The 25,074-nt window shown below is 40.9% G+C and overlaps 1 protein-coding gene and 1 pseudogene across 2 annotated transcripts in view; both read left to right on the forward strand.

Annotated features, from left to right (window-relative positions):
• HEATR3 (HEAT repeat containing 3) overlaps window positions 1-25,074 on the forward strand; it is a 369,897-nt gene that overhangs the window by 158,190 nt on the left and 186,633 nt on the right. The gene's annotated exons all lie outside the window — the stretch shown is intronic.
• LOC128646216 (uncharacterized) lies at window positions 13,579-13,694 on the forward strand (annotated as a pseudogene).

Raw genomic sequence — 25,074 nt, forward strand, 5'->3', positions numbered from 1 at the left:
GAACGTCTATTACACAATCTTGACGTGGTTCGTGCTTTAAAGTTTTATTTACAAGCTACTAAGGATTTTCATCAAACATCTGCATTGTTTGTTGTCTACTCTGGACAGAGGAGAGGCCAAAAGGCTTCGGCATCTTCTCTTTCTTTTTGGCTGAGAAGCATAATCCGTTTAGCTTATGAGACTGCTGGCCAGCAGCCTCCTGAAATAATTACAGCTCATTCCACTAGAGCGGTAGCTTCCAAATGGGCTTTTAAAAATGAGGCCTCTGTTGAACAGATTTGTAAGGCGGCGACTTGGTCTTCGCTTCATACTTTTTCTAAATTCTACAAATTTGATACTTTTGCTTCCTCGGAGGCTATTTTTGGGAGAGAGGTCTTGCAGGCAGTGGTGCCTTCCGTTTAAGTTCCTGCCTTGTCCCTCCCTTCATCCGTGTCCTAAAGCTTTGGTATTGGTATCCCACAAGTAATGGATGAACCTGTGGACTGGATACACCTTACAAGAGAAAACAAAATTTATGCTTACCTGATAAATTTCTTTCTCTTGTGGTGTATCCAGTCCACGGCCCGCCCTGTCATTTTAAGGCAGGTGTTTTTTTATTTTTAAACTAGTCACCACTGCACCCTATAGTTTCTCCTTTTTCTTGCTTGTCTTCGGTCGAATGACTGGGGGTGGCAGTTAGGGGAGGAGCTATATAGACAGCTCTGCTGTGGGTGTCCTCTTGCAACTTCCTGTTGGGAAGGAGAATATCCCACAAGTAATGGATGAACCCGTGGACTGGATACACCACAAGAGAAAGAAATTTATCAGGTAAGCATAAATTTTGTTTTTGTTCTTAAACCTTTCACATTCAGCAATTTTATATTTGAATTCCAATATTTCAGTCATAGAATAAACCTATTAGAGTGCACATTGTAGACCAGGTATAGTGGGTGTAGCATTTGAAGTGAATACTATCACATTTTTAAAGGGATACTAAATCCAAATTTTTTCTTTCATGATTCAGATTTTTAAGCAACTTTCTAATTGACACCTATTTTGTTTTTCTTCTTTCTCTTGCTATCTTTCTAAGATAAGGAGCCGGCCCATTTGTGGTTCAAAACCCTGGAAAGCTTTTACTGATTGGTGGCTACATTTAGCCACCAATCAGCAAGCGCAACCCAGGTTCTGAACCAAAACTGTGCCGGCTCCTAAGCTTACATTCTTGCTTTTCAAATAAAGATACCAAGATAACGAATAAAAACTTATAATAGGGGTAAATTAGAAAGTTGCTTAAAATTGCATGCTCTAACTGAATCATGAAAGAAAAAAAATTGTATTTAGTATCCCTTTACATCAGAGAAGTAATAAAATCCATTTCTTAGACTTTTGTAAGGGTTTTTAAGTTTCCATCCACATAGTGTCCAATGTAGCATGAGTCTGAAAAGTATATTTACTTCCCTCTAAATGTTGTAGATGGGACATTCAGGAGACCACAGAAAATGTATTTTTAATAAAAGTGTTTTATGTTCTTTAAAAGGGCTAGAAAGGGCATTTTTGTTTGCTGTATCTAAAAGAAAAATGTTATTATTTCTTTCCTAAGATATGGTAAGTCCACTGCATCATTAATTACTTGTGGGAATATCCCTCCTGGCCAGCAGGAGGCGGCAAAGAGCACCGCATCAAAGCTGTTAAATGTCCCTACCCTTACCCATAACCCCCAGTCATTCTCTTTGCCTTCAGTGCAAGGAGGAGGTAAAGTTTTGGTGTCTGAAGAAGATTGGATTTATGTCACTTCAATTAAGATTGTATTATTTTGAAAGCCAGAGTAGGTTTATTCTGAACTTTCCTCTCAAGATTGGGTCTAGCCGTACTCCACGTTAGTCTCTTTAGTAGGGCAGTGGTGGCTTTAACCCCTTGAGTACTGCGACGGCTCAGAGCCGTTGCTAGCACTCTCCCACCTTGAGGGAGATCTGGGGGCTCCCATCCGCTCCTACCCCGGTGATTGGGCCTGTATAGTGACGGGCATCGCCGAGGCTTCACGTTTTGCATGGTGATGTCACGCGTGATAACGTCACCGCACAACTTTAATAAAAACAATGGACAGAATAGGGAAAGGGGGCATGCTGCTTAGAAGCCCAGCTACAGACCCCCAAGACCCACTGTTGGAAAGGTAATCACCTAACCTTTCCAATGGTATAAGTCTTGGAGATCTGAAGAAAAAAAAAGTTTAAAAAAAAAAAAAATACCTCAAATCAGCTTAGCACCCAGGTGAGAAACTGCTTAGCACTCAAAGGGTTAAAGCAGTTAGGAACTTGTTAGGTGGGCCTTGCTGCGTTTTCCTAACATATTTGCTGCCATAGTACAGAAAGCCAGAGTAGGTTTACTCTGATCTTTCTTTTTTCTACAGGTCCATGTGAGGAGTGTCGTCTTCTCACACTGTGTAGGCTGTCCTCCTGCCAGAAGGCTAAATGCAGGTAAGTGCTGTGTCTTCTATGTATGGGGACTTGCACTTTTGAGATTAAACTGCATTATTATTTGGGACATGTATATCTTTGGGAAGGATATTAGAGGCAGGATGCAGGCACTTTCTGGTGACCAATAGGGAGACTAGGGGTTAATACTTTCTGTGTATAATATCCCTAATTTATTGTCTTTTATTATGGCTCACATTTAGAGGCTCTTTAGGGGTTAATAATCATCTAATTACCTATGCCTTTTATATTGATATGGCTTGCTCATTTTATTTTATTGGGATGTTCACTTATGGGAGCAGTCTGACTATACTAGCCAGTTGCTAGTGTCCCTAACGGTGCTGCGCCGTTTTAAAAGGGGTTTTGACATGCTCTTTAATTCCTCTCAGCTGACAGAATGAAGCGCGATGTTTGTATTTTAAGATGCGCGCTTCATTTCTGTGCCGACTCTGTGTTCTGGCCTTCTTTCTGATTCGGAGAAGCACCATTTTCGGTCCTCACTGAGGTGGTCTTGCGAACACGCCCCCTTTTTCTTTGGTTAGACCGGAGCGGCTGCATCAGTGCTTCATTTTGTTTGTTAGCCTGTCTCTGTATGTTGAGACGTCAATCCTAACGAGTTTTGTTTCTCAAAAGTTTTATATTTGGATTACTTGTAGAAACGTTATGGTTTCCATAGAGAGAACTTATTAATAAAATATTTTATTTTTAGAAGGCATAAGTTATAAACACTTCATTTATATGTAAGCATATAAAGCATAATTTACCATTATATTTAAGCAGTTTGACACTGTAACTTAGAATGTCACTGTATTTCTGTGCCTTGCCTTATAATAAACTGAGCTTTGTTTATTTGAGACATACAAGGTTTATGTACTTTAATAGTTAAATTAAGGATTTATTTTATAACAATAAAATAGAAAGATAATTTTATTGGAGCCTTTCGCCTCTAAGAATAATTTTAGACAAATTAAAACGTCTGGGTTTTTTTTCTATACCGTTTGTTTAGCAAAGCTATTGAATGTACAGATAGGTTATTTAAAAAGTAAAAGTAGGAATAGAGGCGCCAATGGTGCAGGTAAATGGTGGTACAGGTATCACTAATAGCCCAGTGTACACAGGGTACTCACATTTATGGAAGGCACTCACTTGTACCTATAGAGACAGGCTGGATTTTAGCAGCAATCCAGCTAGCTGATCCAGGGTGAGCTGGCTGGTTCGTGGGTGTGTAGAGTGTTGGTACTCTAAAGTAGCATAGCAGGGCGGTACCATATATAACACTGAGAGTGGATTTATATAAAATAAATGAATTTATTTAAAACATATAAAAAGGTTTACCACTCAAAGAATATAATTGGTACATCAGGAATACATGCGACGCGTTTCTCAGTTAAAAACTGTTTCCTCAGGCATGTTTTTACACAGATATTTACTCCTTATATAGGGCTATGCTACTAAACAACACCCACAGCCCACCCCCAACAATTGACATGACACAGACCAATCGGTGTCCCTCATTCAAAATGTTTCCACCCCTGGGGTGATATGAGCACCTAAATACTTGGAGAGGGATGTATTTACTTGTAAAATATATAGACGCCCTTGCTACTTCTTACATTTTGTATATATGTGTGTAAATATTTCGTAGTGGCATGGTATTTTAGTGGCTGATATTTGATGGTAACTAATGTTCGTCAATACTGTGTTCTAATTGGATGTCCCAGCCGTCAATCATCATGTGTTAGTCGGACCTGTGCTACTTGCTTCTGATTCGTCTGTTTAGCCGTCAATACTGTGTTCTAATTGGATGTCCCAGCCATCAATCATCCTGTATTAGTCGAACCTGTGCTACTCGCTTATGATTCGTCTATGTAGCCGTCAGTCAGAGATTCTGGTCACTTGTTGCTAGTAAGTGTAGTATCCAATGGATAGGCTAATTTCAGGCGTGCCCCCATTTTGCTGGCCTTAATAGTACACTACAGTGTGCGCCCATCGAGGGAATCTTATTGGTTACTGCGTAATGTTTGTAACCGGTGTATCCCATTGGTTCTAATGCAAGTTGTTGTATTGAACAGGGATCATTATTGGTCAGCGGGTAATGTCAACAATGGCGCAATAAATTTGCTAAAGTTAAGATAATTTAATAAGTGATAAGTGTGTGAAAGATAAGAAGAAAAGACAAAGTAAAAATATTTTTTGGCACATTATTTGTGCCAAAAAATATTTTTACTTTGTCTTTTCTTCTTATCTTTCACACACTTATCACTTATTAAATTATCTTAACTTTAGCAAATTTATTGCGCCATTTATCTATACGATCACTGCTTAAATAACGTTGATCATTAGATTATTCACTCTATTTGTATTTATATATATTCAGATCCATTCATAGATCTAACAATATCATTTTTAGGGCACTAACCAATAGGGCTCTTTGTTGACATTACCCGCTGACCAATAGGGCTCTTTGTTGACATTACCCGCTGACCAATAATGATCCCTGTTCAATACAACAACTTGCATTAGAACCAATGGGATACACCGGTTACAAACATTACGCAGTAACCAATAAGATTCCCTCGATGGGCGCACACTGTAGTGTACTATTAAGGCCAGCAAAATGGGGGCACGCCTGAAATTAGCCTATCCATTGGATACTACACTTACTAGCAACAAGTGACCAGAATCTCTGACTGACGGCTACATAGACGAATCATAAGCGAGTAGCACAGGTTCGACTAATACAGGATGATTGATGGCTGGGACATCCAATTAGAACACAGTATTGACGGCTAAACAGACGAATCAGAAGCAAGTAGCACAGGTCCGACTAACACATGATGATTGACGGCTGGGACATCCAATTAGAACACAGTATTGACGAACATTAGTTACCATCAAATATCAGCCACTAAAATACCATGCCACTACGAAATATTTACACACATATATACAAAATGTAAGAAGTAGCAAGGGCGTCTATATATTTTACAAGTAAATACATCCCTCTCCAAGTATTTAGGTGCTCATATCACCCCAGGGGTGGAAACATTTTGAATGAGGGACACCGATTGGTCTGTGTCATGTCAATTGTTGGGGGTGGGCTGTGGGTGTTGTTTAGTAGCATAGCCCTATATAAGGAGTAAATATCTGTGTAAAAACATGCCTGAGGAAACAGTTTTTAACTGAGAAACGCGTCGCATGTATTCCTGATGTACCAATTATATTCTTTGAGTGGTAAACCTTTTTATATGTTTTAAATAAATTCATTTATTTTATATAAATCCACTCTCAGTGTTATATATGGTACCGCCCTGCTATGCTACTTTAGAGTACCAACACTCTACACACCCACGAACCAGCCAGCTCACCCTGGATCAGCTAGCTGGATTGCTGCTAAAATCCAGCCTGTCTCTATAGGTACAAGTGAGTGCCTTCCATAAATGTGAGTACCCTGTGTACACTGGGCTATTAGTGATACCTGTACCACCATTTACCTGCACCATTGGCGCCTCTATTCCTACTTTTACTTTTTAGATTTCCTTCCACTGGATGCTGATAGAGAGCTGCCTCCCAGTTCAGCCAGCTGGATTGCTGTTAAAACCCAGCCTGTGTCCACCGGCACAACTGAGTGCCTTCTCATATTGTGAGTACCTAGTGTTCGCACATGTTTGTTATACCAAAAAATCTCCATTGACCTGCACCATTGGCGCCTCTTTCTTGTTGCTTTTTCTTAACAGATAGGTTATTGCCTATGAGCCTTATGTCTCCCAGGATGATGCTGTTCAGGCAATGTTACAGCTTTCTCCTTAAACGTCCCAAGCATTTATGGCGTCACATGCAGTGCCCAGTAGTGGGTCCTCTCATTCTCCTGGAGGAGTGTATTTGCCTATAGATTTTGCAGCTCAAGTATGCTCTGCGCTACCTGCGGCTTTATCTGTTTGTCCTTGCCTACAGTTAAAAGGCAAGAGGACATTTAGAGTTTTAGATAGGAATTTTTTTGCTCCTCTTTCTTCCACGCAGGTCGTTCTCTCTCCTAAATATGAGGAAGATTCGCCGGTAGTTTCTGAGGGGATATCTCAGATTTGGACAGTATCATTTCTTCATCTGATGCTGAAGTCATCTCCTTCAGATGTATGCTTGCACACCTTGTGTACTGTTATAGGAGGTTTTAGCTACTTGGACGACATTGATACCCCTGTCGTTGTCAACCCTTGGAAGTTTTGTAAACTTGATCATTTCTATGATGTTCCTTCCTTTTGCTTAAATGTTTCTAGATGTGCTATGGAAATTGTCACAGGTGTAGGAGAACCTAGGGATAACTTTCTCCCTGTCTCCCGTCCTTTAAAGGATTTTTCTGTTGCTGACGCCATTTAAAATGCACTGTGCCTTAAGTAGATGGGAGCTTTTCTACTATGGCTCAGAGAACTTTGATCCCTATGGAGGGTGGCTGCTCCTTTATGGATTCATGGCTAAGAAGCTGGAGGTTTAATTGTTCATTTAGAGCAATGTCTTGTCTTTTTAGACTTGCTGTACTAGCCGCCGGCATTGTGACTGAAATCTTGGTCAGGTGAGAAGTCTATCAGTGACTTAGTGGTACAGTCTATGCTTCATAGTTCTGCAGTTGCAGGTTCAATGTTTTATGTTTCCTCCAAATCCACGCTTCTGGCGTCTCCTTTTAAGGATGAGACTTTGGACTTGGTCTTGCAGAATTATCCTCTGACTTTATGGGTAAAAAAGATTATTCTACCACATGTCAAGAGAGTAAGACTAAAGGAAAGTTTTCCTTTTCCTCTTCTGCTGGGTCAGTCATACCTTTTTGAGTCCAGTCTGAGATTTCCTCCCATAGGGAATCTGCAATCCAGGAATGAGAGACATTCCCTGAACCCTTCCTCTTTGGGAGTGATAGATTCCATTCCCAAACTGGGAGTGGAACTAGGTATTTTCCTCAAGTAACTCACGTTCTGACCTTCAAAGTAGTATATTTTCTTCTTTGGTTCAAGAAGGCCTGTTTATATCGAACATAGACCTGAAGGATTTATTTTTCCCTTGGTTCGGGATCTTCCAAGTGTCTGATTTCTCCAACATTGGTGTGTCCGGTCCACGGCGTCATCCTTACTTGTGGGAATATTCTCTTCCCCAACAGGAAATGGCAAAGAGCACAGCAAAAGCTGCCCATATAGCCCCTCCTCAGGCTCCGCCCCCCAGTCATTCTCTTTGCCGCTCTGAACAAGTAGCATCTCCACAGAGATGGTGAAGAGTATGTGGTGTTAGTTGTAGTTTTTTATTCTTCTATCAAGAGTTTGTTATTTTAAAATAGTGCCAGTTTGTACTATTACTCTAAAACAGAAAAGGATGAAGAGTTCTGTTTAAAAGAGGAGTATGATTTTAGCAGCAGTAACTAAAATCAATTGCTGTTCCCACGCAGGACTGTTGAGCCCAGAGAACTTCAGTTGGGGGGAACAGTTTGCAGACTTTTCTGCTTAAGGTATGACTAGTCCATTTTCTAACAAGACTTAGTAATGCTAGAAGACTGTCATTTTCCCTCTTTCGGATCGGTAAGCCATTTTCTTAGACTCATAACAGAATGAAGGCTTATTAATGGGCTATATACTGGTTGACACTATTGTGGGCTAAATTGATTGCTTTATTCGATATTTATATGTGGTTTGAAGTGTTTTTAAAACCTGAGAATATATTTGGTAACATTTTTAGGCGCCAGGCAGTCGTTTAGACACCTTTCCCAGTCAGGAAGGGCCTTTCACTCTAGTAGGCAGAGCCTCATTTTCGCGCCTTAATTGCGCAGTTTCTTTTGGATGCAGTGCATGCAGCTTCATGTGAAAGGGTCTGGTGGCCATTAAAAACGTTCCTGGAAGGCTTATTTCTGTGACGAATAACCCCCAAGGACAGGTGAAGCCGCAGCAAACGCTGTGGCTGGGACTGTAGTGGGTTTAAAATTGCTAATTGATAAAACGGCTCCGGTTTCCTCATTTAAGGGGTTACAAACTTGAAAATTTGGGTGCAATACTTTTAAGGCATTAAGACACTAGGGTGCACATTTGGTAAAGATCGGATATTTCCTTCATAGTTTTTCACATATTCAGAAATAAAGTGTGCTCTGTTTAACATTTAAAGAGACAGTAACGGTTTTGTTTAAAAACGGTTTTATTGCATTAATAGCCTGTATAAGCCTGTCTAACATGTCTGTACCTTCAGATAGAACATGTTCTGTATGTATGGAGGCCAAGGTGGCCCCCCCTTCAAATGTATGTGATAATTGTGCCATAGCGTCCAGACAAAGTAAGGACAGTACTGTCACATTTAATAAGGTTGCCCAAGATGATTCCTCAAATGAAGGTAGTGGGGATAGTTCATCATCCTCTCCTTCTGTGTCAATACCAGTTATGCCCGCGCAGGCGACTCCTTGTACATCTAGCGCGCCAATGCTTGTTACTATGCAACAATTAACGACAGTAATGGATAATTCTATAGCTAATATTTTATCCAAAATGCCAGCATTTCAAAGAAAGCGTGATTGCTCAGTTTTAAATACAGTAGAGCAAGAGTGCGCTGACGATAATTTATCTGTCATACCCTCACACCAGTCAGAATTGGCAGTGAGGGAGGGTTTGTCGGAGGGAGAAATTTCTGATTCAGGAAGAATTTCTCAACAGGCAGAACCTGATGTTGTGACGTTTAAATTTAAGTTAGAGCATCTCCGCGCCTTACTTAAGGAGGTACTAACTACTCTGGATGATTGTGACTCTTTGGTCATTCCAGAAAAATTGTGCAAAATGGATAAATTCCTAGAGGTCTCGGTGCACCCTGATGCCTTTCCGATACCTAAAAGGGTGGCGGACATAGTGACTAAGGAGTGGGAGAAACCAGGCATACCTTTTGTCCCACCTCCTATATTTAAGAAAATGTTCCCCATGGTCGACCCAAGGAAGGACGCATGGCAAACAGTCCCTAAGGTTGAGGGGGCAGTTTCTACACTAGCCAAACGCACGACTATTCCCATTGAGGACAATTGTGCTTTCAAAGATCCTATGGATAAAAAATTGGAGGGTTTGCTTAAAAAGATTTTTGTTCAGCAAGGTTTCCTCCTCCAACCAATTTCGTGCATTATTTCTGTCACTACGGCAGCGTGTTTTTGGTTCAATGAACTAGAAAAGTCGCTCAATAAGGAGACTCCATATGAGGAAGTCATGGACAGAATTCACGCACTTAAGTTAGCTAATTCCTTTATTTTAGATGCCGCTTTGCAATTGGCGAGGTTAGCGGCGAAAAATTCAGGGTTTGCAATTGTGGCACGCAGAGCGCTCTGGCTAAAGTCTTGGTCGGCGGATGTATCTTCCAAGACAAAATTGCTTAATATTCCTTTCAAAGGTAAGACCCTTTTTGGGCCAGAATTGAAGGAGATTATTTCAGACATCATTGGGGGAAAGGGCCATGCCCTCCCACAGGATAGGCCTTTTAAGGCTAAGAATAAGTCCAATTTTCGTTCCTTTCGTAACTTCAGGAACGGACCGTCTCCTAACTCTGCAGCCTCTAGACAAGAGGGTAACGCTTCCCAGACTAAGCCAGCTTGGAAACCAATGCAAGGCTGGAACAAGGGTAAACAGGCCAAGAAGCCTGCTGCTGCTACCAAGACAGCATGAAGGAGTAGCCCCTGATCCGGGACCGGATCTAGTAGGGGGCAGACTCTCTCTCTTTGCTCAGGCTTGGGCAAGAGATGTTCCGGATCCCTGGGCACTAGAAATAGTCTCTCAGGGTTATCTTCTAGAATTCAAGGAACTTCCTCCAAGGGGAAGGTTCCACATGTCTCGCTTATCTTCAGACCAGATAAAGAGACAGGCATTCTTACATTGCGTAGGAGACCTATTAAAGATGGGAGTGATACACCCAGTTCCAACAGCGGAACAAGGTCAGGGGTTTTACTCAAACCTGTTTGTAGTTCCCAAAAAAGAGGGAACTTTCAGACCAATTCTGGATTTAAAAATTCTAAACAAATTCCTCAGAGTTCCATCGTTCAAAATGGAAACCATTCGAACAATTTTACCTACAATCCAGGAGGGTCAATATATGACTACCGTGGATTTAAAGGATGCGTACCTACATATTCCTATCCACAAAGATCATCATCAGTTCCTAAGGTTCGCCTTTCTGGACAAACATTACCAGTTCGTGGCTCTTCCGTTCGGTTTAGCCACTGCTCCCAGAATCTTCACAAAGGTGCTAGGGTCCCTTCTAGCGGTTCTAAGACTGAGGGGCATTGCAGTGGCACCTTATCTAGACGACATTCTAATTCAAGCGTCGTTTCTTTCCAAAGCAAAGGCTCATACAGACATTGTTCTAGCCTTTCTCAGATCTCACGGGTGGAAGGTGAACGTAGAAAAGAGTTCCCTGTCTCCGTCAACAAGAGTTCCCTTTTTGGGAACAATAATAGATTCTTTAGAAATGAAGATCTTCCTGACAGAGGTCAGAAAGTCAAAGCTTCTAAATGCTTGTCAAGTTCTTCACTCTATTCTGCAGCCTTCCATAGCTCAGTGCATGGAAGTAGTAGGATTGATGGTTGCAGCAATGGACATAGTTCCTTTTGCTCGAATTCATCTAAGACCATTACAACTGTGCATGCTCAATCAGTGGAATGGGGACTATGCAGACTTGTCTCCCCAGATTCAAGTAGACCAGGTAACCAGAGACTCACTCCGTTGGTGGTTGACTCAGGATCACCTCTCTCAGGGAATGAGTTTCCGCAGACCAGAGTGGGTCATTGTCACGACCGACGCCAGTCTATTAGGCTGGGGCGCGGTCTGGGACTCCCTGAAAGCTCAGGGTCTATGGTCTCGGGAAGAGTCTCTTCTCCCGATAAACATCCTGGAACTGAGAGCGATATTCAATGCACTCCGGGCTTGGCCTCAACTAGCGAAGGCCCGATTCATAAGATTCCAGTCGGACAACATGACGACTGTAGCTTACATCAACCATCAGGGAGGAACAAAGAGTTCCTTGGCGATGAGAGAGGTATCCAAGATCATCAAATGGGCGGAGGATCACTCCTGACATCTATCTGCAATTCACATCCCAGGAGTAGACAACTGGGAGGCGGATTATTTGAGTCGTCAGACTTTCCATCCGGGGGAGTGGGAACTCCACCCGGAGGTCTTTGCCCAGTTAACTCAATTATGGGGCATTCCAGACATGGATCTGATGGCGTCTCGTCAGAACTTCTAGGTTCCTTGCTACGGGTCCAGATCCAGGGATCCCAGTGGCGCCTTGGTCGTTCAACCTAGCTTATGTGTTTCCACCGTTTCCTCTCCTTCCCAGGCTCGTAGCCAGGATCAAACAGGAGAAGGCCTCTGTGATTCTGATAGCTCCTGCGTGGCCACGCAGGACTTGGTATGCAGACCTGGTGAATATGTCATCGGCTCCACCATGGAAGCTACCTTTGAGACAGGATCTTCTAGTACAAGGTCCATTCGAACATCCAAATCTAGTTTCTCTGCAGCTGACTGCTTGGAAATTGAACGCTTGATTTTATCCAAGCGTTTAGATTTACCATAAAATATGGAAAAAATATATCTGTTGGTGTGAATCCAAGGGATTCTCCTGGAGTAAGATTAAAATTCCTAAGATTCTTTCCTTTCTCCAAGAGGGTTTGGATAAAGGGTTGTCAGCGAGTTCTCTAAAAGGACAGATTTCTGCTTTATCTGTTTTGTTACACAAACGCCTGGCAGCTGTGCCAGATGTACAAGCTTTTGTACTGGCTTTGGTCAGAATCAAGCCTGTTTACAGACCCATGACTCCTCCTTGGAATCTAAATTTAGTTCTTTCAGTTCTTCAAGGGGTTCCGTTTGAACCTTTACATTCCATAGATATCAAGTTACTATCTTGGAAAGTTCTGTTTTTGGTTGCTATTTCTTCTGCTAGAAGAGTTTCTGAATTATCTGCTTTGCAGTGTGTTCCACCCTATCTGGTGTTCCATTCAGATAAGGTCGTTTTGCGTACCAAACCTGGTTTTCTTCCAAAAGTAGTTTCCAACAAGAATATTAACCAGGAAATAGTTGTTCCTTCTCTGTGTCCGAATCCAGTTTCAAAGAAGGAACGTTTGTTACACAATTTAGATGTGGTCCGTGCTTTAAAGTTCTATTTAGACGCAACAAAGGATTTTAGACAAACTTCATCTTTGTTTGTCGTTTACTCTGGTAAGAGGAGAGGACAAAAAGCTACTGCTACCTCTCTTTCTTTCTGGCTGAAAAGCATCATCCGATTGGCTTATGAGACTGCCGGAAGGCAGCCTCCTGAACGAATCACAGCTCACTCCACTAGGGCTGTGGCTTCCACATGGGCCTTCAAGAACGAGGCTTCTGTTGATCAGATATGTAAGGCAGCGACTTGGTCTTCTCTGCACACTTTTGCCAAATTTTACAAATTTGATACTTATGCTTCTTCGGAGGCTATTTTTGGGAGAAAGGTTTTGCAAGCCGTGGTGCCTTCTGTTTAGGTAACCTGATTTGCTCCCTCCCTTCATCCGTGTCCTAAAGCTTTGGTATTGGTTCCCACAAGTAAGGATGACGCCGTGGACCGGACACACCAATGTTGGAGAAAACAGAATTTATGCTTACCTGATAAATTACTTTCTCCAACGGTGTGTCCGGTCCACGGCCCGCCCTTGTTTTTTAATCAGGTTTGAAAAAATTCTTTCTCTATACACTACAGTCACCACGGCACCCTATAGTTTCTCCTTTTTTTCTCCTAACCGTCGGTCGAATGACTGGGGGACGGAGCCTGAGGAGGGGCTATATGGGCAGCTTTTGCTGTGCTTTTTGCCATTTCCTGTTGGGGAAGAGAATATTCCCACAAGTAAGGATGACGCCGTGGACCGGACACACCGTTGGAGAAAGAAATTTATCAGGTAAGCATAAATTCTGTTTTTCGTCACCCTAGACAGACTTTTAGGCCTTGGGGTATTGCAAGGGTGTTTTTCTGGACAATATATGGTTCAGGTGTCATCCCTTCATTTGAGCAAACTCCCTTTTAATAGATCTTGTACAATATACTTTCCCATAGATGGAAAATGAATCTAGAGAAGAGTCACTTGTCCTATCTTCAAGGGTGATTTATTTGGGTCTACCGCCACAATACCCTGAATGCACCCGATTCCGTCTGATCTTGGAAGTTAAGCAGGGCCAGGCCTGGTCAGTACCTGGATGGGAGACTGACTGGGAACAGGTGCGGTAGGCTTGGACCTTTTGTAGATTCTCTATCTAGGAGAAGATGTCTAACAGAGGTCGGATAATAAAGGATATATTCATTTTCCTCTCTCTGCAGTCTATCCGGCCAACAGCAAACTCTAGTGGCCCGGTGGATAGCTTAGCCATCTTGCAACCAGGAGGTTGGGAGTTTGGATCTAGTTGCAATAGATTTTCCTTCACTTTTCAGTGACTCTATGTATAGAGGGAATTGATAACCATATATCTCACAGCGCTTCAACCAATATAATTCCTTCTAGCTCCTAGGAGTGAGGGTACCTAGCTAACCCTAAGCATATACAGTTCAAATTAATCAAGATCCAAGGAGCGCCTAATATACAAGGCTAAGGAAATATACTTAAAATTGTATTATTTAATTACCAACATAAAAATAACATACATAAACACATACAGTTAAAAAGAAAAACATGGATCCATGAGATTTAAAATAAAGTGGGAACAGTGCAATATAGTCCTGTATACACAATTGGTTACAATTGTGATTAAGATTGTCCAGTTATGATTATCTCCTTAATCCGAAAAGTAGGGATAAATAACAGCAGATCCTTGAGGGATAGTGAGTTCCTTATCGAAGTAAGTGAAAAATATAAAAAGGCTATCTCTAGTCTTGATAAAGGCCTAAGGGCGGGCCGAAATGCGTTGACATTATATGGTAAGCTTCATTCTGATTTTATCTACAATTTTTTTCAGCAATATTGCACCATGTTATATTTGCTTTATCCACAGGATTAACAAAAAGCACCTTAGGGGACTGAGTCTTGGATAGAGACCGGATCTTCTTTCCAACTATATTTCCCAATTTTATTAATCACACTCTGAGGATACACTACCAGGAAGGATTATAACATATCACTAATACTGGTTATTACCACGATATATATAACATTCTTTTGGCATTCAATAATGCACAACTGTTTGGATATATTTTCACCCAATTCTATTATATATTTTTCACATAATTTTTTATTTCATTTCATTTTTCTTTCATGTAATTAGAGTCCATGAGCTAGTGACGTATGGGATATACATTCCTACCAGGAGGGGCAAAGTTTCCCAAACCTCAAAATGCCTATAAATACACCCCTCACCACACCCACAATTCAGTTTTACAAACTTTGCCTCTGATGGAGGTGGTGAAGTAAGTTTGTGCTAGATTCTACGTTGATATGCGCTCCGCAGCAAGTTGGAGCCCGGTTTTCCTCTCAGCGTGCAGTGAATGTCAGAGGGATGTGAGGAGAGTATTGCCTATTTGAATACAGTGATCTCCTTCTACGGGGTCTATTTCATAGGTTCTCTGTTATCGGTCGTAGAGATTCATCTCTTACCTCCCTTTTCAGATCGACGATATACTCTTATATATACCATTACCTCTGCTGATTCTCGTTTCAGTACTGGTTTGGCTTTCTACAAACATGTAGATGAGTGTCCTGGGGTAAGTAAATCTTATTTTCTGTGACACTCTAAGCTATGGTTGGGCACTTTGTTTATAAAGTTCTAAATATATGTATTCAAACATTTATTTGCCTTGACTCAGAATGTTCAACTTTCCTTATTTTTCAGACAGTCAGTTTCATATTTGGGATAATGCATTTGATTTAATCATTTTTTCTTACCTTCAAAAAATTTGACTCTTTTTCCCTGTGGGCTGTTAGGCTCGCGGGGGCTGAAAATGCTTAATTTTATTGCGTCATTCTTGGCGCGGACTTTTTTGGCGCAAAAATTCTTTTCCGTTTCCGGCGTCATACGTGTCGCCGGAAGTTGCGTCATTTTTTGACGTTATTTTGCGCCAAAAATGTCGGCGTTCCGGATGTGGCGTCATTTTTGGCGCCAAAAGCATTTAGGCGCCAAATAATGTGGGCGTCTTATTTGGCGCTAAAAAATATGGGCGTCGCTTTTGTCTCCACATTATTTAAGTCTCATTTTTCATTGCTTCTGGTTGCTAGAAGCTTGTTCTTTGGCATTTTTTCCCATTCCTGAAACTGTCATTTAAGGAATTTGATCAATTTTGCTTTATATGTTGTTTTTTCTCTTACATATTGCAAGATGTCTCACGTTGCATCTGAGTCAGAAGATACTACAGGAAAATCGCTGTCTAGTGCTGGATCTACCAAAGCTAAGTGTATCTGCTGTAAACTTTTGGTAGCTATTCCTCCAGCTGTTGTTTGTATTGATTGTCATGACAAACTTGTTAATGCAGATATTTCCTTTAGTAAAGTACCATTGCCTGTTGCAGTTCCTTCAACATCTAAGGTGCAGAATGTTCCTGATAACATAAGAGATTTTGTTTCTGAATCCATAAAGAAGGCTATGTCTGTTATTTCTCCTTCTAGTAAACGTAAAAAATCTTTTAAAACTTCTCTCCCTACAGATGAATTTTTAAATGAGCATCATCATTCTGATGACTCTTCTGGTTCAGAGGATTCTGTCTCAGAGGTTGATGCTGATAAATCTTCATATTTATTTAAAATGGAATTTATTCGTTCTTTACTTAAAGAAGTTCTAATTGCTTTAGAAATAGAGGATTCTGGTCCTCTTGATACTAATTCTAAATGTTTGGATAAGGTATTTAAATCTCCTGTGGTTATTCCAGAAGTTTTTCCTGTTCCTAATGCTATTTCTGCAGTAATTTCCAAAGAATGGGATAAATTGGGTAATTCATTTACTCCTTCTAAACGTTTTAAGCAATTATATCCTGTGCCGTCTGACAGATTAGAATTTTGGGACAAAATCCCTAAAGTTGATGGGGCTATTTCTACCCTTGCTAAACGTACTACTATTCCTACGTCAGATGGTACTTCGTTTAAGGATCCTTTAGATAGGAAAATTGAATCCTTTCTAAGAAAAGCTTATCTGTGTTCAGGTAATCTTCTTAGACCTGCTATATCTTTGGCTGATGTTGCTGCAGCTTCAACTTTTTGGTTGGAAACTTTAGCGCAACAAGTAACACATCATGATTCTCATGATATTATTATTCTTCTTCAGCATGCTAATAATTTTATCTGTGATGCCATCTTTGATATTATCAGAGTTGATGTCAGGTTTATGTCTCTAGCTATTTTAGCTAGAAGAGCTTTATGGCTTAAGACTTGGAATGCTGATATGGCTTCTAAATCAACTCTACTTTCCATTTCTTTCCAGGGTAACAAATTATTTGGTTCTCAGTTGGATTCTATTATTTCAACTGTTACTGGTGGGAAAGGAACTTTTTTACCACAGGATAAAAAATCTAAGGGTAAAAACAGAGCTAATAATCGTTTTCGTTCCTTTCGTTTCAACAAAGAACAAAAGTCTGAGCCTTCATCCTCAGGAACAGTTTCAGTTTGGAAACCATCTCCAATCTGGAATAAATCCAGAAAGGCAAAGCCTGCTTCTAAGTCCACATGAAGGTGCGGCCCTCATTCCAGCTCAGCTGGTAGGGGGCAGGTTACGTTTTTTCAAAGAAATTTGGATCAATTCTGTTCACAATCTTTGGATTCAGAACATTGTTTCAGAAGGGTACAGAATTGGTTTCAAGATGAGACCTCCTGCAAAGAGATTTTTTCTTTCCCGTGTCCCAGTAAATCCAGTAAAAGCTCAAGCATTTCTGAATTGTGTTTCAGATCTAGAGTTGACTGGAGTAATTATGCCAGTTCCAGTTCAGGAACAGGGGATGGGGTTTTATTCAAATCTCTTCATTGTACCAAAGAAGGAGAATTCCTTCAGACCAGTTCTGGATCTAAAAATATTGAATCGTTATGTAAGGATACCAACGTTCAAGATGGTAACTGTAAGGACTATCTTGCCTTTTGTTCAGCAAGGGAATTATATGTCCACAATAGATTTACAGGATGCATATCTGCATATTCCGATTCATCCAGATCATTATCGGTTCCTGAGATTCTCTTTTCTGGACAAGCATTACCAGTTTGTGGCTCTGCCGTTTGGCCTAGCTACAGCTCCAAGAATTTTTACAAAGGTTCTCGGTGCCCTTCTGTCTGTAATCAGAGAACAGGGTATTGTGGTATTTCCTTATTTGGACGATATCTTGGTACTTGCTCAGTCTTTACATTTAGCAGAATTTCATACGAATCGACTTGTGTTGTTTCTTCAAGATCATGGTTGGAGGATCAATTTACCAAAAAGTTCATTGATTCCTCAGAAAAGGGTAACCTTTCTGGGTTTCCAGATAGATTCAGTGTCCATGACTCTGTCTTTAACAGACAAGAGACGTCTAAAACTGATTGCAGCTTGTCGAAACCTTCAGTCACAATCATTCCCTTCGGTAGCCTTATGCATGGAAATTCTAGGTCTTATGACTGCTGCATCGGACGCGATCCCCTTTGCTCGTTTTCACATGCGACCTCTTCAGCTTTGTATGCTGAATCAATGGTGCAAGGATTACACAAAGATATCTCAATTAATATCTTTAAAACCGATTGTTCGACACTCTCTAACGTGGTGGACAGATCACCATCGTTTAATTCAGGGGGCTTCTTTTGTGCTTCCGACCTGGACTGTAATTTCAACAGATGCAAGTCTCACAGGTTGGGGAGCTGTGTGGGGATCTCTGACGGCACAAGGAGTTTGGGAATCTCAGGAGGTGAGATTACCGATCAATATTTTGGAACTCCGTGCAATTTTCAGAGCTCTTCAGTTTTGGCCTCTTCTGAAGAGAGAATTGTTCATTTGTTTTCAGACAGACAATGTCACAACTGTGGCATACATCAATCATCAAGGAGGGACTCACAGTCCTCTGGCTATGAAAGAAGTATCTCGAATTTTGGTTTGGGCGGAATCCAGCTCCTGTCTAATCTCTGCGGTTCATATCCCAGGTGTAGACAATTGGGAAGCGGATTATCTCAGTCGCCAAACGTTGCATCCGGGCGAATGGTCTCTTCACCCAGAGGTATTTCTTCAGATCGTTCAAATGTGGGAACTTCCAGAAATAGATTTGATGGCGTCCCATCTAAACAAGAAACTTCCCAGCTATCTGTCCAGATCCCGGGATCCTCAGGCGGAGGCAGTGGATGCATTATCACTTCCTTGGAAGTATCATCCTGCCTATATCTTTCCGCCTCTAGTTCTTCTTCCAAGAGTAATCTCCAAGATTCTGAAGGAATGCTCGTTTGTTCTGCTGGTAGCTCCGGCATGGCCTCACAGGTTTTGGTATGCGGATCTTGTCCGGATGGCCTCTTGCCAACCGTGGACTCTTCCGTTAAGACCAGACCTTCTGTCACAAGGTCCTTTTTTCCATCAGGATCTGAAATCCTTAAATTTAAAGGTATGGAGATTGAACGCTTGATTCTTCGTCAAAGAGGTTTCTCTGACTCTGTGATTAATACTATGTTACAGGCTCGTAAATCTGTATCTAGAGAGATATATTATAGAGTCTGGAAGACTTATATTTCTTGGTGTATTTCTCATCATTTTTCTTGGCATTCTTTTAGAATTCCGAGAATTTTACAGTTTCTTCAGGATGGTTTAGATAAAGGTTTGTCCGCAAGTTCCTTGAAAGGACAAATCTCTGCCCTTTCTGTTCTTTTTCACAGAAAGATTGCTATTCTTCCTGATATTCATTGTTTTGTACAAGCTTTGGTTCGTATAAAACCTGTCATTAAGTCAATTTCTCCTCCTTGGAGTTTGAATTTGGTTCTGGGGGCTCTTCAAGCTCCTCCGTTTGAACCTATGCATTCATTGGACATTAAATTACTTTCTTGGAAAGTTTTGTTCCTTTTGGCCATCTCTTCTGCCAGAAGAGTTTCTGAATTATCTGCTCTTTCTTGTGAGTCTCCTTTTCTGATTTTTCATCAGGATAAGGCGGTGTTGCTAACTTCTTTTGAATTTTTACCTAAAGTTGTGAATTCCAACAACATTAGTAGAGAAATTGTGGTTTCTTCATTATGTCCTAATCCTAAGAATTCTAAGGAGAAATCGTTGCATTCTTTGGATGTTGTTAGAGCTTTGAAATATTATGTTGAAGCTACTAAATCTTTCCGAAAGACTTCTAGTCTATTTGTTATCTTTTCCGGTTCTAGAAAAGGCCAGAAAGCTTCTGCCATTTCTTTGGCATCTTGGTTGAAATCTTTAATTCATCTTGCCTATGTTGAGTCGGGTAAAACTCCGCCTCAGAGAATTACAGCTCATTCTACTAGGTCAGTTTCTACTTCCTGGGCGTTTAGGAATGAAGCTTCGGTTGATCAGATTTGCAAAGCAGCAACTTGGTCCTCTTTGCATACTTTTACTAAATTCTACCATTTTGATGTATTTTCTTCTTCTGAAGCAGTTTTTGGTAGAAAAGTACTTCAGGCAGCGGTTTCAGTTTGAATCTTCTGCTTATGTTTTTCGTTAAACTTTATTTTGGGTGTGGATTATTTTCAGCAGGAATTGGCTGTCTTTATTTTATCCCTCCCTCTCTAGTGACTCTTGTGTGGAAAGATCCACATCTTGGGTAATCATTATCCCATACGTCACTAGCTCATGGACTCTTGCTAATTACATGAAAGAAAACATAATTTATGTAAGAACTTACCTGATAAATTCATTTCTTTCATATTAGCAAGAGTCCATGAGGCCCGCCCTTTTTTTGTGGTGGTTATGATTTTGTATAAAGCACAATTATTCCAATTCCTTATTTTATATGCTTTCGCACTTTTTTATCACCCCACTTCTTGGCTATTCGTTAAACTGAATTGTGGGTGTGGTGAGGGGTGTATTTATAGGCATTTTGAGGTTTGGGAAACTTTGCCCCTCCTGGTAGGAATGTATATCCCATACGTCACTAGCTCATGGACTCTTGCTAATATGAAAGAAATGAATTTATCAGGTAAGTTCTTACATAAATTATGTTTTTTCACATTTTTTCACCATTTTATCACATATTTTTCAGCATTTATTTGCCTTTTTTTTATATTTTTTACTTTGATAAGGAACTCACTATCCCTCAAGGATCTGCGGTTATTTATCCCTTTTTTTGGATTAAAGGAACACTGAACCCAATTTTTTTTCTTTTGTGATTCAGATAGAGCATGCAATTTTAAGCAACTTTCCAATTTACTCCTATTATCAATTTTTCTTCATTCTCTTGCTATCTTTATTTGAAAAGGGCATCTAAGTTATTTTTGTTCAGAACCCTGGACAGCACTTGTTTATTGGTGGGTGAACGTATCCTCCAATCAGCAAGAACAACCCAGGTTGTTCACCAAAAATGGGCCGGCATCTAAACTTACATTCTTGCATTTCAAATAAAGATACCAGGAGAATGAAGAAAATGTGATAATAGGAGTAAATTAGAAAGTTGCTTAAAATTGTATGCTCTATCTGACTCACAAAAGAAAAAAAATTGGGTTCAGTGTCCCTTTAAGGAGATAATCATAACTCGACAATCTTAATCACAATTGTAACCAATTGTGTATACAGGACTATATTGCACTGTCCCCAATTTATTTTAATCGCATAGATCCATGTTTTTGTTTTTAATTGTATGGGTTTATGTATGTTATTTTTATGTTGGTAAAATTGTACCATTTAATTAAGTATATTTCCTTAGCCTTGTATATTAGGCACTCCTTGTATAGAGGGAATTGGTCTGATGGTTTCCATGGACATCATTCCCTTAGCTATTTTGCATAAAATCGAGAACATTCGGATCTGTCTGAGGATAGATCTAGATCAGTCGATAAGAGACTCTCTCCCGTAGTGTTTTTAGGAGTATCTATCTCAGGGCGCGTGATGTGACCACGGACACCAACCTGCTGGGCTGGTAAACTGTCTGGGTCTTGTTTAAGGCGCAGGGACTCGGAAGTGCCTGCTCTCCTCTTTAACATCTACAGGGAGGAACTCAGGGTTCCTTAGCCATGTAGGAGGTGACTTGGATTGTTTAGTGAGCGGATTCTCACAATTACTGTCTGTCATCCACTTTCCAGAGGTGGACAATTGGGAATCGGAATTCTGAACAGACGTGTCATCCCGGGGATTGGGCTCTCCATACCGGGGGTGTTCTCTAGGTAACCCTCAAATGGGGGGTTCCGGAGTTGGCTTCTGAGGGTGTTTCGGCAGAACGCCAAGCTTCCAAGGTACGGTTCATGGTCGAGTGATCAACAGACCGCCCTGATAGATATTCTCGGGTTTTTTCTTGGGATTCAGTCTTGCATACCTGTTTTCTCTGTTTGCTCTCCTTCCAGGAGTTATTGCTTATATCCAACAGGAGAGGTGGCTCTAATAGCCCCAGCGTGGCTTTGCAGGATCTGGTATGCAGACCTAGTGGATAGGTCGTCTCTTCACCTTGGAGGCTGCCTCTGAGGAAGGACCTTCTGATTCAGGGTCCCTTCCTTTATCCAAATCTCGTTCCTCTGAAGCTAACTGCTTGGAGAATGAACGCTTAGTTTTTGTCTGAGTGTGGATTTTCTGAGTCGGTCATTGAATCATGACTTAGGCTCACATGCCAGTTACTAGATAGTTTTGCCATAAGATATTGCGTAAATATTTTAGTGTTGTGAATCCAAGGGTTACTCTTGGAGTAGGGTCAGGATTCCTAGGATTTTGTCTTTTCTCCAGGAAGCTCTGGAGAAGTGTTTGTCATTGAGTACCCTGAGGGGTCAGATTTCTGCATTATCTATTTTCTTCTTGGGCTTTCAAAAATGAAGCTTCTGTGGAACAGATTTGTAAGGCTGCAACTTGGTCTTCTCTGCATAATTTTTCAAATTTTATACTTTTTTCCTTGGCTGAGGTTTCTTTTGGGAGAAAGGTTTTTCAAGTGGTGGTGCCTTCTGTTTAGGTTACCTGTCTTGTCCCTCCCTAATCATCTATGTCCTCTAGCTTGGGTATTGATTCCCACTAGTGATACATTTTATTTCCGGATATAGTGAGTCCACGGCCCCACCCTTTATTTTAAGACCGTTATTTCTTTCTAACAATTCAAGCACCTCTACACCTTTGTGTTATCTTCTTTTTCCATTTCCCTTCGGCTGAATGACTGGAGGTTATGGGTAAGGGAAGTGACATTTAACATATTTGCTGTGGTGCTCTTTGCCTCCTCCTGCTGGCCAGGAGTGATATTCCCACTAGTAATTGATGATTCCGTGGACTCACCATATCTGGAAAGAAATTTATCAGGTAAGCATAAATGTATTTCTCTTGTTAAGTGTATTCAGTCCACGGATCATCCATTACTTATGGGATATTCTCCTTCCCAACAGGAAGTTGCAAGAGGATCACCCACAGCAGAGCTGCTATATAGCTCCTCCCCTAACTGCCATATTCAGTCATTCTCTTGCAAGCCTCAACCAAGATGGAGGTCGTAAGAGGAGTGTGGTGTTTTATACTTAGTTTATTTCTTCAATCAAAAGTTTGTTATTTTTAAATGGTACCGGAGTGTGCTGTTTATCTCAGGCAGTATTTAGAAGAAAAATCTGCCTGCATTTTCTATGATCTAAGCAGAAGTAACTAAGATCCATGGCTGTTCTCACATATTCTGAGGAGTGAGGTAACCTCAGAGAGGGAATGGTGTGCAGGTTTTCCTGCAATAAGGTATGTGCAGTTAATATTTTTCTAGGGATGGAATTTGCTAGAAAATGCTGCTTATACCGGATTAATGTAAGTAAAGCCTTAAATGCAGTGATAGCGACTGGTATCAGGCTTATTAATAGAGATGCATACTCTTATAAAAATGTAATATAAAACGTTTGCTGGCATGTTAATCGTTTTTTTATATGTTTGGTGACAAAACTTATTGGGGCCTAGTTTTTTTCCACATGGCTGGTTTGATTTCTGCCTAGAGACAGTTTCCTGAAGTTTCCACTGTTGCAATATGAGTGGGAAGGGCCTATTTTAGTGCTTTTCTGTGCAGCTAAAAATACTGACAGAGACATTCAGCTTCCCTCTGCATGATACAGGACATCTCTGAAGGGCTCAAAAGGCTTCAAAGTCGTGTTTGAGGAGGGTAACAATCACAGTAGACTGTGGCAGTCGTTGTGACTGTGTTTAAAAAACGGTTTTGTCATTTATTATTCTGTTTTTGTTATTAAGGGGTTAATCATCCATTTGCAAGTGGGTGCAATGCTCTGCTGACTTGTTACATACACTGTAAAAATTTTGTTAGTGTAACTGCCTTTTTTCACTGTTATTTCAAATTTTGTCAAAATTTGTTTCTCTTAAAGGCACAGTAACGGTTTTTATATTGCTTGTTAACTTGCTTTAAAGTGTTTTCCAAGCTTGCTAGTCTCATTGCTAGTCTGTACAAACATGTCTGAAACAGAGGATACTTGTTCATTATGTTTAAAAGCCATGGTGGAGCCCCATAGGAGAATGTGTACTAAATGTATTGATTTCACCTTAAACAGTAAAGATCAGTCTTTATCTATAAAAGAATTGTCACCAGAGGGGTCTGTCGAGGGGGAAGTTATGCCGACTAACTCTCCCCACGTGTCGGACCCTTCGCCTCCCGCTCAAGGGACGCACGCTAATATGGCACCAAGTACATCAGGGACGCCCATAGCGATTACTTTGCAGGACATGGCTGCAATCATGAATAATACCCTGTCAGAGGTATTATCCAGATTGCCTGAATTGAGAGGCAAGCGCGATAGCTCTGGGGTTAGACGAGATACAGAGCGCGTAGATGCTGTAAGAGCCATGTCTGATACTGCGTCACAATATGCAGAACCTGAGGACGGAGAGCTTCAGTCTGTGGGTGACGTCTCTGATTCGGGGAGACCTGATTCAGAGATTTCTAATTTTAAATTTAAGCTTGAGAACCTCCGTGTATTGCTTGGGGAGGTATTAGCTGCTCTGAATGACTTTGACACAATTGCAGTGCCAGAGAAATTGTGTAGGCTGGATAAATACTATGCAGTGCCGGTGAGTACTGATGTTTTTCCAATACCTAAAAGGCTTACAGAAATTATTAGTAAGGAGTGGGATAGGCCCGGTCTGCCCTTTTCCCCACCTCCTATATTTAGAAAAATGTTTCCAATAGATGTCACAACACGGGACTTATGGCAGACTGTGTCCCTAAGGTGGAGGGAGCAGTTTCTACTTTAGCAAAGCGTACCACTATCCCGGTTGAGGACAGTTGTGCTTTTTCAGATCCAATGGATAAAAAATTAGAGGGTTACCTTAAGAAAATGTTTATTCAACAAGGTTTTATTTTACAGCCCCTTGCATGCATTGCGCCTGTCACTGCTGCGGCGGCATTCTGGTTTGAGGCCCTGGAAGAGGCCATCCATACAGCTCCATTGACTGAAATTGTTGACAAGCTTAGAACTCTTAAGCTAGCTAACTCATTTGTTTCTGATGCCATTGTTCATTTGACTAAACTAACGGCTAAGAATTCCGGATTCGCCATCCAGGCGCATAGGGCGCTATGGCTCAAATCC

The sequence above is a fragment of the Bombina bombina genome, chromosome 1, assembly GCF_027579735.1.
Source record: "Bombina bombina isolate aBomBom1 chromosome 1, aBomBom1.pri, whole genome shotgun sequence".
Classification (NCBI taxonomy): domain Eukaryota; kingdom Metazoa; phylum Chordata; class Amphibia; order Anura; family Bombinatoridae; genus Bombina; species Bombina bombina.